A 12,048-nucleotide genomic window follows, 5' to 3' on the forward strand; every position below is an offset into this window, starting at 1 on the left:
TGTCATCCCCTCACCTGCCCGGTCACCTTCTGGAACTCGTCCGTGGTGACTCTCAGTCGCACACAGGTGGGACCGTAGGCGCAAAAAGGTAAACAATTTAGGGAGTGATGTTAGAAGCGGAAACTGAACCCAGGTAGTGGTGCTGCCCCGGGAAGAGTCTCGGGCCCAGCGGCGGACGGTGGGGACGCCCCCGGACGGACCGGCAGGTGGGCTCGCGACGAAAACCGCAGGTGGGGCCGGGACGGGCCGCCCCGCTGCGCCGCGAAACGCGCGCACGGGAACAACTTTGCCCGGGTCGCCCGGCCGCGCGGCTGCGCCGCTCGCGGGGCTGCGCGGGGTCAGGGGCGGCGCCGCCCACGCGCGCGGCTCGGGCCGGAACCGCGGACGCGGGTGAGCGAAGCTGGCGGCGGCGAGGCGGCCGGGACGCCGCACACCAGGCCGCGGGGCTCCCGGCGGCCGGGGCCGAGCGCCTTCCGCGGGGTTTGGCTCCTGTCGCTTCCCGTCTCCGCGCACCGGCCCGCCGCGCCGGAGCCGCGGAGCCCTCGCTCGGAGCCGCCCGCGGGCGCCGGGAGGAGGGGGAGCCGGCGGCTCGGCTCGGGTTCGTGGACCAGGTGAGGGGCGGCGGCCGAGCGCGGCCCGTGCTCCCCGGGGGCCTGGGCCCCGCACTGCCCGGCCCCGGCGGCTCCGGGCCGCGCTCCCCCGGGGAGGACGCGCCGAGGGCTGGGCTGGGCGGGCCCCGCCGCCGCCGGACCCCCCACCCCGGCCTCAGGTGGTGCTGCGGCGGCTCAACTTTCGCACGTGAGGCTCCGCGGCGGCCGGGGCAGCGCCGGCCGAGAGGGTGGAATTACTCGGGGCTGGAGCCGGGCCGGGCGCGGCGCCGGGGGCGTGGCGGGCGCGCGGGGTGCGACGCGCTCCGGGTCGGAGTTGGGGAGCCGCGTCCGCTGGGCTCCGGGCGCGGGTGGGACGGTCGGCGCACGGCACCCCCGCGGCCGTTCCCTCGGCGCTGAGCCGCTCTCTTTTGTCTGGTCCGCTCCGCAGTCGGCGTCCCGGCTCCGTCCCGGGGGCGGCCCGGGGCGGAGGGGCAGCCGGGCTGCGACGCGCGGGTCCCGGGTAAGCACCCGGGGAGGGGCCGGGCTGGGCCATTAGTGCTTTAATTAACACCAGCAGGTTTAAATGGCTGTGTTCTTCTAGAAACCGTACCCAGTATTTTTGTAGCATCTAATAGTTTTAAGTGCACCTGGCAGAGCATTCATTAGTGAACTTCAAAGGAGCATTGTGTAGGCAGGTTACTATTAAATGACCCCATTTTATAGACTAGACAGCTGAGGCACCCACAAGGAAAAAATGGTCTTAACGAGACCAGGTGTCCAGCAGTTGTGGGAGCTGTGACTGGAGCTTGCCTGGCTGACAGTTGTCCTCCGTCCACTCAATCTCCAACAGAGTTTAGCGCTCAGAGTGCCTGATACTGTATTTTAACTTCTCATTAATTACTAAAACCTTTCTTTAAAAAATGCAGTTGTTCTTCTAGACTCCTGGAATAGTTCCCCTAAAAGTGATACTTAAAAGACAAGACTCATTTCTGTATTTTTTTTTAAATCCTCACCCGAGGATATATTATTTTTTTTAGAGAGAGCGGAAGGGGAAAGAGTGAGAGAGAGAGGAAGAGAAAGAAACACTGATATGGGAGAGAAACATGGATCGGTCGCCTCTGTATGCACCTCGACGGAGGACTGAACCCACTACCTAGGTATGTATGTGCCCAGATGGGGATCAAGCCAGAAACCTTTTTGTGCAGGGGAAGCTCCCACCAGCTGAGCCCCCAGGCCAGGGCGAGAAGAGAATCCTTTCAGTTGTTGGATAGGATCCAACGATCTTATTTGTAGTAAGGACTGCATTTCTTTTGTCTTTCATCTGTGAAATCTTTAATAAACGTTTGCCACTGGGACCCAGAAATACTTAGTGGTCATTGTAGCAGAGACCCTGAATGTGTGTTTAATGACTAAGTAGAATGGAGAGGTGAGTTTCTAGGTATCTTTAAATAACACGTAGCAAGTTTTATTTTCTCATACAAAAAAATAACATTTAATACTGGGACAGTATTAAGTTGGAGTATATTTCATGTAAAAGTTTGAACTTTACAAAAATGCAAGTGTATATCTTTATAATTTAGAATTATAAAACTTGTCTCCATGTTGTGGTTTGGATGTAATAGAGCTGGGTCAAAATGGCTTCATCAACATATAAAATTGCTGTTTTCAAAAGTTATTAGCAAGTTGTGTGTGCAACAGATTTTTCTGATGACCTCAGTTATAAGATGCATTCATTTTCTTCATTTCTGTGTTGTTTAAAAGTTTTATAATATTATGTATATTGTATATCATATGTGATAAGTGCCAGAAGTATGTTATAACTATAGTAGCAGTTAAGGAGATCCTTAAAATCATTAAGGAGTTTTTTTTTATTTTTATTTATTTATCTTTAGAGGGGAAGGGAAGGAGAGAGGGAGAGAAATATCAATGTATGGTTGCCTCTTGTGAGTTCCCCTGCTGAGAACTGGCCTGCAACCCAGGCATGTGCCCTGACTGGGAATCGAACCGCGATCAATCCACTGAGCTACACCAGCCAGGGCCATGAAGGAGTTTTTTGATAAGCAGATGAAATCATTTTCTGAGGGAACAGTTAGAAGTAGGTAATTTTCTACGCAGTCTGTAGCTTGAGAACAGGGATAATACTCTGGCTGCAAATATACTACAGTCCTTCATAATAAATGCACAATCAGGAGCATATAAAATAAAGGGGTACTATTTTTTTGATATTTAAATAGAAAATAGTTCCACTGTTTAGCAGCCAGATCTCCTTGTTTAACAGAGTGAATAACTTAGAGAAAAGTCACAGATTTTGAGATGCAGACTATTTTTTAATTTTTAAAATTTTATTTATTTATTTATTTATTTATTTATTTATTTATTTTTAGAGAGAGGGGAAGGGAGGGAGAAAGAGAAACATTGATGTGTGAGAGGTACATCAGCCAGTTGCCTCTCTCATGCCTCCAGCTGGGGGCCTGGCCCACAAACCAGGCATGTGTCCTGACTGGAAATCTAACCAGTGACTGTTCTGTTACCAGGCTGGCACTCGACCCACTGAGCCACACCAGCCAAGGCAATATGCATGTTATTGAAGTGGCAAGTAAATTATCAGTGGACAAGTAGACGTTTCCCCTAGAATAGTCCTTTCTAAGATGAGAAAGTAAAGATTATCTCCTCGTTATACACATGGTTTGTCTCCCAGATAATGGTCCATGCCCATCCCACCCCATCCATGAATTGTACCTTTCCTCTGACCCTCACTCTAATCTCTGACCTTACTTCGTCTTCGATTGCCTTCTTCTGGCAGAAGGTAGTTGGTTGACTCAGGAAGGAAGGAGGCCCGGGAACCTATGAGGATATCTGTTCTTATACAACATACACTTTTTTCCTAAATTTGGAAATTTAATAGTCCATTCTCAAAATCTAGTCACAATTTCCCCTTATCAAAGCCGCAATAAAGTAGCCCTGGCTGGTGTGGTTCAGTGGATTGAGCGCAAGCCTGTGAATCAAAGGATCATGGTTCAATTCCCAGTCAGGGCACATGCCTGGGTTGCAGGCCAGTTCCCAGCAGGGGCCAGTTCCCAGCAGGGGATGTACTAGAGGCAACCATACACTGATATTTCTCTCCCTCTCTCCTTCTCTTCCCCTCTAAAGATAAATAAATAAAATCTTTTTAAAAAGCCGCAATAAGTAGACAGTCCCTAATAAAATATGGCATAAAAATGCTTACATTAAAATGTCTTGTTTTGGCCCTTGAATACAATAAAGTGTAAAAATCATATCTATAAAAACTGAGTGTTCTTGGTACAGTAAACATCTACTTGCTTAATAAGGTGTTGCTTAGATTTTAGAAAATATTTGGGGAGTGACTTGAATGATAAGTCTCTTATAAAAGCTAGTTGAGAAAATTGGAATCACTACATTTTTATCTTGATAATTTGTAGCAAGGAGAAGTAGAGGAGATTATTCTAATAATAATAAAAGTAATAATAATAATAATAAAAGAATCCTCAAATTCCATAATCTCTTTACCATCACTGTTGGTTTAGTAGCTGGAAAACCTTAGAAACAACCAACCTATCATTAGCACAGGCTTTAAAAGCAACTTCAAATCATTCTTCACAAAAGTACAGATAAGCATGAGAATTAATCTAAATGAGAATGGCCAGGCCTATTTTAAAACCTTTTGAAAAAAATTATCCAAAGGGCCAGAATTGAATTATGGGCACCAGTTTAGTCAGCATGCAATGAATAGTGTAACCTGTGGGCCAGTGATATAATAAGTAAATAGGGGGCTATCTTCTCAAAATTTATTTCATAGAGAAAGAAATTAAAGCTAAGCTACATATTTTTGGTCATACTCTGCTCAGAGTTTTGATTTTAAGGTAGAATCTATTCTTTTCACAGGCTACTTAGCTTCTGGATGATGTGTACATTGTTTAATAAATATGTAGCTGCACGTGTTTGACTTTGAACTAGCTAAGTGTCTTGGTTTCTATTATTTTCCTTCATCATGATGCCTGTTCCTCTCCACTTTACTTACCATCTAAATCCTCTCCATCCTTTAAGCCCCCAGTGTTATGGAGGCCACCACTTTCCTAAACTTGGTGCCCCATTCATGTTTTTATACTTTGGCTAGATATGCATGTGTAGTAAACAAATATAACATTGTTGTACATGCTTTAAAAAATTGTAACGTAATTATGTTGTGTGTATAATTCTCTGCTGTGTATATTTCTGCAGCCTTTTTCCTATTTCACATACTTGGGAATTTTTTCCTGGATATATACAGGTTTAGTTTTATTCCTGCATTGTATTGCATTGTATTACATTGTATCAATGAACAAAAAAGTATTTGTCAAATACCCTATTGATGAACACTTGGGTTGTTTCCAACTTTTTGCTATTACCATAAAATGTTGCTAAAGTTAACATTTCTATATGATATAATATTATTTTAGGCATATACAAACCTAAGAGTAGTGCTAAAACTCCACAGGTGAACATTTCCTCTTTACCAGATCTTGCCAAATTGCTTTTCAGAATGTGCCTAGTTATACCTCCCAGTAGTGGTTCATGTGATTCTTGTTGTTCATATCTTTTTTCTGCTTGGTAATGTTAGACTTTTTTACATTTTTCCCAGTGTGATTGGTGTGAAATGTATCTTGTTTTAATTTTTATTTTCCTGATTTTTGGTGCAGTTGAGTACTTTTCTTTTGATAGTTGGTTCTTTTGATTTCCTCTTCTGGGAATTGTGCTTTCATAGTCTTTGTTAATCCTTCTGTTGGATATTTGTCTTTTTAAGTTTTTGTGCTGTCGAATTAACTACAGACATTAACCGTATGCTTATAGTATTTACGGATTTCTTCTTTCTGTCTCTGAGTTTTCTCTTAATTTTGTTTGTATTTTCTTATACTGAAGTTCAAAAAGATAAAGGTATTTTAAACTTATCAATATAATTGACTGTTTTTTGCAACAGTTTTGAGGCTTAGCATATAGTTACAACCTGAGTCTTCCTAAGATTTTCAGCTAAACATTCCACACAGTTTATTACTGAAATATACACAAAATTATTAAGCTTTAAAAATTTATGTAAAAGTTCCCTAGTTCAAAATTGCATCTAAATAACAGCCTCCAGGGTAGCTTTTTCTAATTTTTCATTAGTTTCCTATGAAGATGTAGAATAAAATGAAATCTCACCATAAAACCGAAAAGCAAAAAGAAAACAAAACCAAAAACCCTCCTAAAAAAGCAGAAGGAAGTGACCTTAAGTAAGAAACAGATTGTATTCTATTGAGAGGGATTTCTCTACATCAGCCCTGCATACTGCCATCCCACCTTTGCCTCTTGGTACGGACTGTTTGATAAATATGATAAACACAGGCCAAGAGGCTTCTCTCTGCCCCTTCAGTACATCCCCCAGATACTTAGGTCCTCTACCAACTAGCAAACTGGGAAGACAGTCTTCTCTGCCTCTCGTTACTACTCTGCAGGGCAGAACACTTTCTGTGTTCCCAGCAAATTCTAGGAAGACCTAAGGCAGAATGTAGGAGGTTTGCAGTGGGTGCCACAGTATTTAGAGACCAGGGATGCAAGAACCCTGGTGATAATAAATAGCAGCAATTGCAGTTACAGTTGTTTTTGTGGGTCATGGTAGTGCTTCTCCCAGGCAAACTGGCAATAGAAGGTAATGCCAGATGCCCACTCGAAGGACAGGGTAGCAAACGGAAAAGCAGTGGAAAAGGCCTGTTCGAGACGGGAAAATTGTGTTCTGGTTGGGTGCTTTGTGTATCAGCAAGCTGTGCCACCGCAGGTCTGAGCAGGTGGGCAGGGGCAGGACCATGGGTGCTTCCCTCTCTCTCTCTCTCTTTAACACCAAGTCTGGGCCGATCTCCCCATGACTGAAATGTATAGGAAGAAAAAGAAATAAAGCAAACTAAAATGAAGCCTCTGAAATACTGTGGAACAAAGGAAGATGTATTACTGAAAGGAATTGTAGTATTAATTTCAGAGACTTGGTAAATATCACTCTGGTTGTGAGACACCACAGTCCTGTGTTTCACATCCAGAGTGCTCAATTCATGCTTCAGGGCTTCTGCAAGTAGTGAAATGCTTAACCATTTAACCACTTTGGTCCGTTGATGTTTTGGAATTCTGTGTAAGATTTGTATGACGGGGAAAGTGCAAATGCTGCTTTCTTAAATGTTATTCTCAAAAAATTGAACTACAAAAAAATTTTACAAATTGAATATGTTTCATTAGGGGATCTTACTAATAATCACCACGAATGGGTCTGATGTGAAACTGGATGTCACATCCACATGACGAGAGTCATGAGTAACCTCGGAGTGTGGGAGGAGTGAGTGCATCAGGTGTCTGGAAACACAAAGAAGGCAGGGTGAACCCTATGTACCTGAGAAGTCTCTAAGGGCCGCGCTGAATGGGAAGATGGAAGAAACAATCAGTGTAGCACAGCTGTTTTAGAATTACAGGCAAAAGCTTCCTCTTAGTATACCATCTAAGAGCATCACCAAATTTCAGGGCAGTGCGTGCTGAAGGAGGACTGTATAGGAGGGCTATCTGCGGACCCATTCGCTGCCAGACAGTGCTCCACATACAAGAACAGGATAAATGAGAACAAACTGTGTATGTCGTAATGTGGATTCCATAACTCCAAACAAGGGAGTACACAATAGCAAAGCAAATGCTACCAAAGTACCAGTATTTCTGTGGTAAGACAGGAGTGTGGGCAGGGATTTGTGGACTTTTTTTTGCCTGATCAGGCCCTGCTTTATTTTTACTGTGGCTAAAGGAGAATACTTCTGGTGTCACTGGAACACTGATCAAGACTGAATGTAGGTTTTGAAGCTTGGAGCTAGTTACTGCTTTCATACCTTACCATCTGCACTTCCTGCTCACAGAATGATGGGAACAGACTGGGGAGTTACTTAGCTTGGCTGGACCTCAGTTTCCTCATCGATATAAAAAGTTAATGGTCCCTAACTCACAGGAACATGCCGATGATCAAAGGAGCCAATGCCACTTAGTGCCGCAGTTAAAAACAGCAGCTGGTGCTTATTTAAAATAATGCCAACCCCTGACTCTATGTTTATATGTAGAGATTTTAGTTTAAAAAGTGTGGAGCATATACCATGTACTGAAAATGGCAGTAAACACATATCAAGAATTGAATCTAAAAAAACAAAGTAATAAACAAGCAGAACAGAAACAGAAGCATAGATACAGAGAACATTTCAATGGTTGCCAGATGGGAGGGGGGTTCGTGGGAACAGGTGAAGAGGTGCGGGGATTAAGAAGTACAAATAGGTAGTTGCAGAATAGCCATGGGGATGTGAAGTACAGTGTAGGAAATGGAGTAGTCAAAGAACTGGTACGCATGACCCGTGGACGTGAACAAGGATGGGGGAGCAGAGGGTGCTGGGTGGAGAGGGGCTGAGGGGGAAAAATTGGGACAACCGTAATAGCAGGGTCAATAAAATATAATTCAAATTGCCAAAAAATGAAAGAAAAAGTACTGTTTTCTAATGGATAGCTTCATAAAGAAGTTATAAATAATTTTAATGCATCCAGCAACATATACTTATCAAACTACACCTGACGTCTTGAAGCCCAGTCTGTGTTCTAAAATAGTCTTTAAAGAGTCATTTTCTAAATAATAGCTTTATAAGGCCGAGACCATTTTTCTTTGATGGTGGTTGGGAAATTTATCCTGGTTATGCCAATAGATTGTGTCCCGGCTGTCAGGAGAGCTCGGAGAGCACGATTTATTTTTTTTGTCTTGCTGGTGCTCGCTTGCCCACTCGCTCGTTATTCGAGCTGTCAGGGCCCCCTGCTGTGTGGGCACCACCACAGGTTAAACGTCCAGGAGTCCGCGGCTCAGTAAGGGAGACAGACGTGGAGCAAGTGTGAAAATTATTCTGAGGAAAACTAGAAAGGCCTCTTGAGGGGAATAACAGGTTAAGGAAGACCCTGGTCACACCCCGCAGAAAGGGGCTTAAGTTTCAGCTGAGACTTGGAAGATAGGGCAATACGTTCTAGAGGCTAGAGGCCAGCTTTGCAGGGACCCCAGGACCCGGGGCCCCAGGGACCAGAGGAGGGGCAGGGAGTCAGTGGGTGGGAGTTGCTGGAAGAAGGCTGTCCTGTCGGCCTGCAGAACACACTGGGCGGAGCAGGGGCAGCAGCCTGGTCGGCAGAGCACTAGGAAGCCACTGAAGGGAGCAGGAAAATGATTCATTTTGCATCTTCCACAAGAACTCCACCTTCAGCAGAGAATAAAATGCCTCATATTTTCATAAAGTTAAACTTGGTGACTAGAACCATAATTTCTGGCCTAGAATTTTTGAGGTCATGCCTTAGTTTGTTGTTCATTGAATATATGGAATGAAGTATCTTCCTCCCCCCATATTTCTTCTTCAGTCTGTTAAAGAACATTTCTGTCCCAGCCTGTGTTTTTGAAAGAGCTAGAAAGGAAACTTTTGTCCTCAATCCACTTTCAGTCTCCTCCCTTCACCTCTTCCCTTCAGAAATTTGAAGTTTTCAGAACAAATCCCAAGGATTGTGACTATAATTGTGGTGACATTGCCAAATAACAGGAATTAGAATTTTTTCTTGTAGTGGTTGAAAGGGAAGCTTCCAGTTATACCCTAAAAACCTATGCTGCAAATACCTTTGAACTTCTCTAGAAATATTTGATAACATATTTAAGTACTATATACATAGATGCATAGATGAACATGTAACAAAGTAAATGAAAGCCCAGGAAAGGGCAGGGGCTTTGCAAGTAGACATGACATAAAAACTACCCTTGGTGTTAGGGTGAGGTTGTTAGGCTCACTGGTCTAAAGGAGGGTTTTTTTTTCCCCCATTACCATTTAGTCCTCTTATCTCCCCGTCACTGCCCTGCCCCCCAGTCACCACACTGGTGTCCATGTCCATGTCCATGAGTCCTTTTTCCTTTTGCTCAATCCCTCCATCCCCTAACCTCCCCAATACCTTAGCTGTCATCCTAGTCTCATCCCATTTCTGGGAATATATCGGAAGGAACCCAAAACACTGGTTTGAAAGAACATAAGTACCCCTATGTTAATAGCAGCATTATTTACAATAGCCAAGATATGAAAGCAGCCCACATGTCCGTCAGTAGATGAGTGGATAAAATAACTGTGGGACATTTATATGGTGGAATACTACTTAGCCATAAAAAAGAGGCTTGGGTTTTAATATTCATGGTCACATAGGAGACCAAGGCCTTGGGTACACATGAGGGAGAGAGTTGGCAAATGAGACCCGCCCAAGTCCAGCCAGGACTTGGGAAAGGCAACACTTCTAGCGGAACAGTAGGTTAGGAAAAACATGGTCCACTTACAGAGATACTATAAGGAAGTTCATGTTGGCCTAGTTTCTGAGTAGAAAGTGGGGAAAAAGTCTCTTCTGAAAAGTCTGTTTATTGAGTTTTTAAAAAAAAAAACATAAAAATTTTCAAACATACAGAAAAATAGGATGGAATAGTGAATCTTTGTGTATATATCAGCCAGTTTTGTTATTCTTGTTTGTTTCTACATTATATAATTTTGCCTGTAAGTACCCCAAATTATAACATTAATCTCTAACCTAAAGACCTTTTAAAAACATAACAGCATGATATATCACATTTACAAAATTAACAGTTCTTTATCATCCAATACCTAGCTCATGTGTAAGTTCCCCTAGTTGCCTCAAAAATATTTTTTAAGTTTTGTTTAAATCGAGGTCCAGATAAGGTCTACACATTGCATTTCATTGATGTCTTAAATCTCTATAATGCCCTTCCTTCTTTGAAAACATTGTTGAAGAAAGCAAGTCATTTTCACTGTAGAATTTTCCACATTCTGTTTGGCTAGTAGTATCCTCATGGTATCATTTAACAAGTTCCTCCGGTATCCTTACAGTGGTTCTTAGATTTAATGTTTGAGTCAATCTGGTTATTTATTTTTTTTAAGAACATACATGGTGCTGAGTACTTCCAGTTGCATTACTTCAGGGGGCACATGATGTTTGGTCCTTGTGGGCTAAATTGTGTCCCCACCTCTCCCCTCCCTACCCCACCCCCCTGTCCTGTGATTATCTGCTGAAGAGCGATTCCTACTACTGGAGAATGTGACTGTGTTTGGGAAAGAGCCTTTAGAGAGCTGATTAAGTTCCAGTGAGGCTATCCAGGTGAGCCCTAATCCAGCCGACTGCCATCCTTAGGAGAAGAAGAAATTGGAACTCATAAAGAGACATCAGGATAGGTGCCCAGAGAGGAGAGATCATGTGAGGACACATGAGAAGACAGCCATCGGAGACCTCAGAAGGGACCAACCCTGGTGTCCTTTGATCTTAGACTTCCAGCCTCCAGAACTGTGAGAAAATACATTCTTGTTGTCGAAGCCACCCAGTCTGTGGTACTTGTTATTGTAGCCCTAGCAAACTAATACAGTTGTCCTATTTTTAATTATGATCATTTAGTTAGGATATTAGGATTGATCTTTAAGTGCAGGTAGTAACAGCCTTATACATTCATTATAAAGTGCTCCATTGTTCTAGCCTTTTTAGTATCTATTGATGTTTTCTCCCCTAAATCGATCATTTTATTAGGGGTTGAAAATGGTGATTACATTAATCATTCTATTTGATTAGCATGGTTCCTCTATGCTGAAGAATATTTTCTCACCAACTGATTCGGTTACTCTGAAATAGTCTCTATAAAGGCAGAACAAGTGCTTGACTTGATCCTTTTCCTTTATTTATCCATTTTTAGATTCTGACATCACCCAAGTCACCTGAGAATTCTTAACTTCAGACATTAGGATTTGAGTTTATACTAGTGGAGTGAGCCAAGGACCCTCCAATGGAGAAACTGACCTAAAAGGTGTTCCTGTGCTGGTGATGTCCCGTGAGCACCTGGAAGATACAGTATGAAACTGTGCTTCCTGGAAGGACAGGTCCTCAAACGGGGTCCCGTACTTGTCTCATGGTACAGATGAGTTCATATTCCAAGATTACAAAACTCAGGAGTAAATGGGTAAGAATTAATAGACATAATTGAGAGGGAATTTAGACTCCCAGAAAATTTAAGTGAACCCAGGGCTTAATAGTATCATATTCTCTTCTCTAGCCACACTCACAGCCTTGTAGATTCCTCCATGTTCATGGCTTTAGAGAACAATTCCACATTTAAATCTCTCGCTCTTACTCTCTTCAGAACTCCAGAGTCTTGAACCTAGCTGTGTACTTACTCTGTTTGAAAGTTGAGTGCACATCTCAAATTAATATCCAAACTGGACTCCTGATTTGCCCCTCCTATGCCACCTGCCTCCTTCTGTATAGCAGTTGATGGCCATCGTATCCTGACATTACTCCTGCCAAACATTGTAGAGTCATCCTCGATTGTTCTTTACCCCAGACCCCACATTCAGTTCGT

At 43.4% G+C, this 12,048-nt stretch overlaps 1 protein-coding gene across 4 annotated transcripts in view; it reads left to right on the forward strand.

Annotated features, from left to right (window-relative positions):
• The first annotated feature begins 403 nt into the window (after positions 1-403).
• Positions 404-12,048, forward strand: part of RNF180 (ring finger protein 180) — a 159,343-nt gene continuing 147,698 nt past the window's right edge. For 3 of the 4 annotated variants that reach the window (XM_037150814.2, XM_037150816.2, XM_037150815.2), the window contains exons 1-2: positions 404-611; positions 1,628-1,747. The gene's annotated coding sequence lies outside the window, so the exon portion shown is untranslated. Of the gene's footprint in view, positions 612-1,065; positions 1,111-1,627; positions 1,748-12,048 lie in introns of those variants that run through there. The other variant, XM_053657432.1, reaches the window with a different exon arrangement.

The sequence above is a fragment of the Artibeus jamaicensis genome, unplaced genomic scaffold (assembly GCF_021234435.1).
Source record: "Artibeus jamaicensis isolate MK-2021 breed Jamaican fruit bat unplaced genomic scaffold, CSHL_Jam_final scaffold_369, whole genome shotgun sequence".
Taxonomy (NCBI): domain Eukaryota; kingdom Metazoa; phylum Chordata; class Mammalia; order Chiroptera; family Phyllostomidae; genus Artibeus; species Artibeus jamaicensis.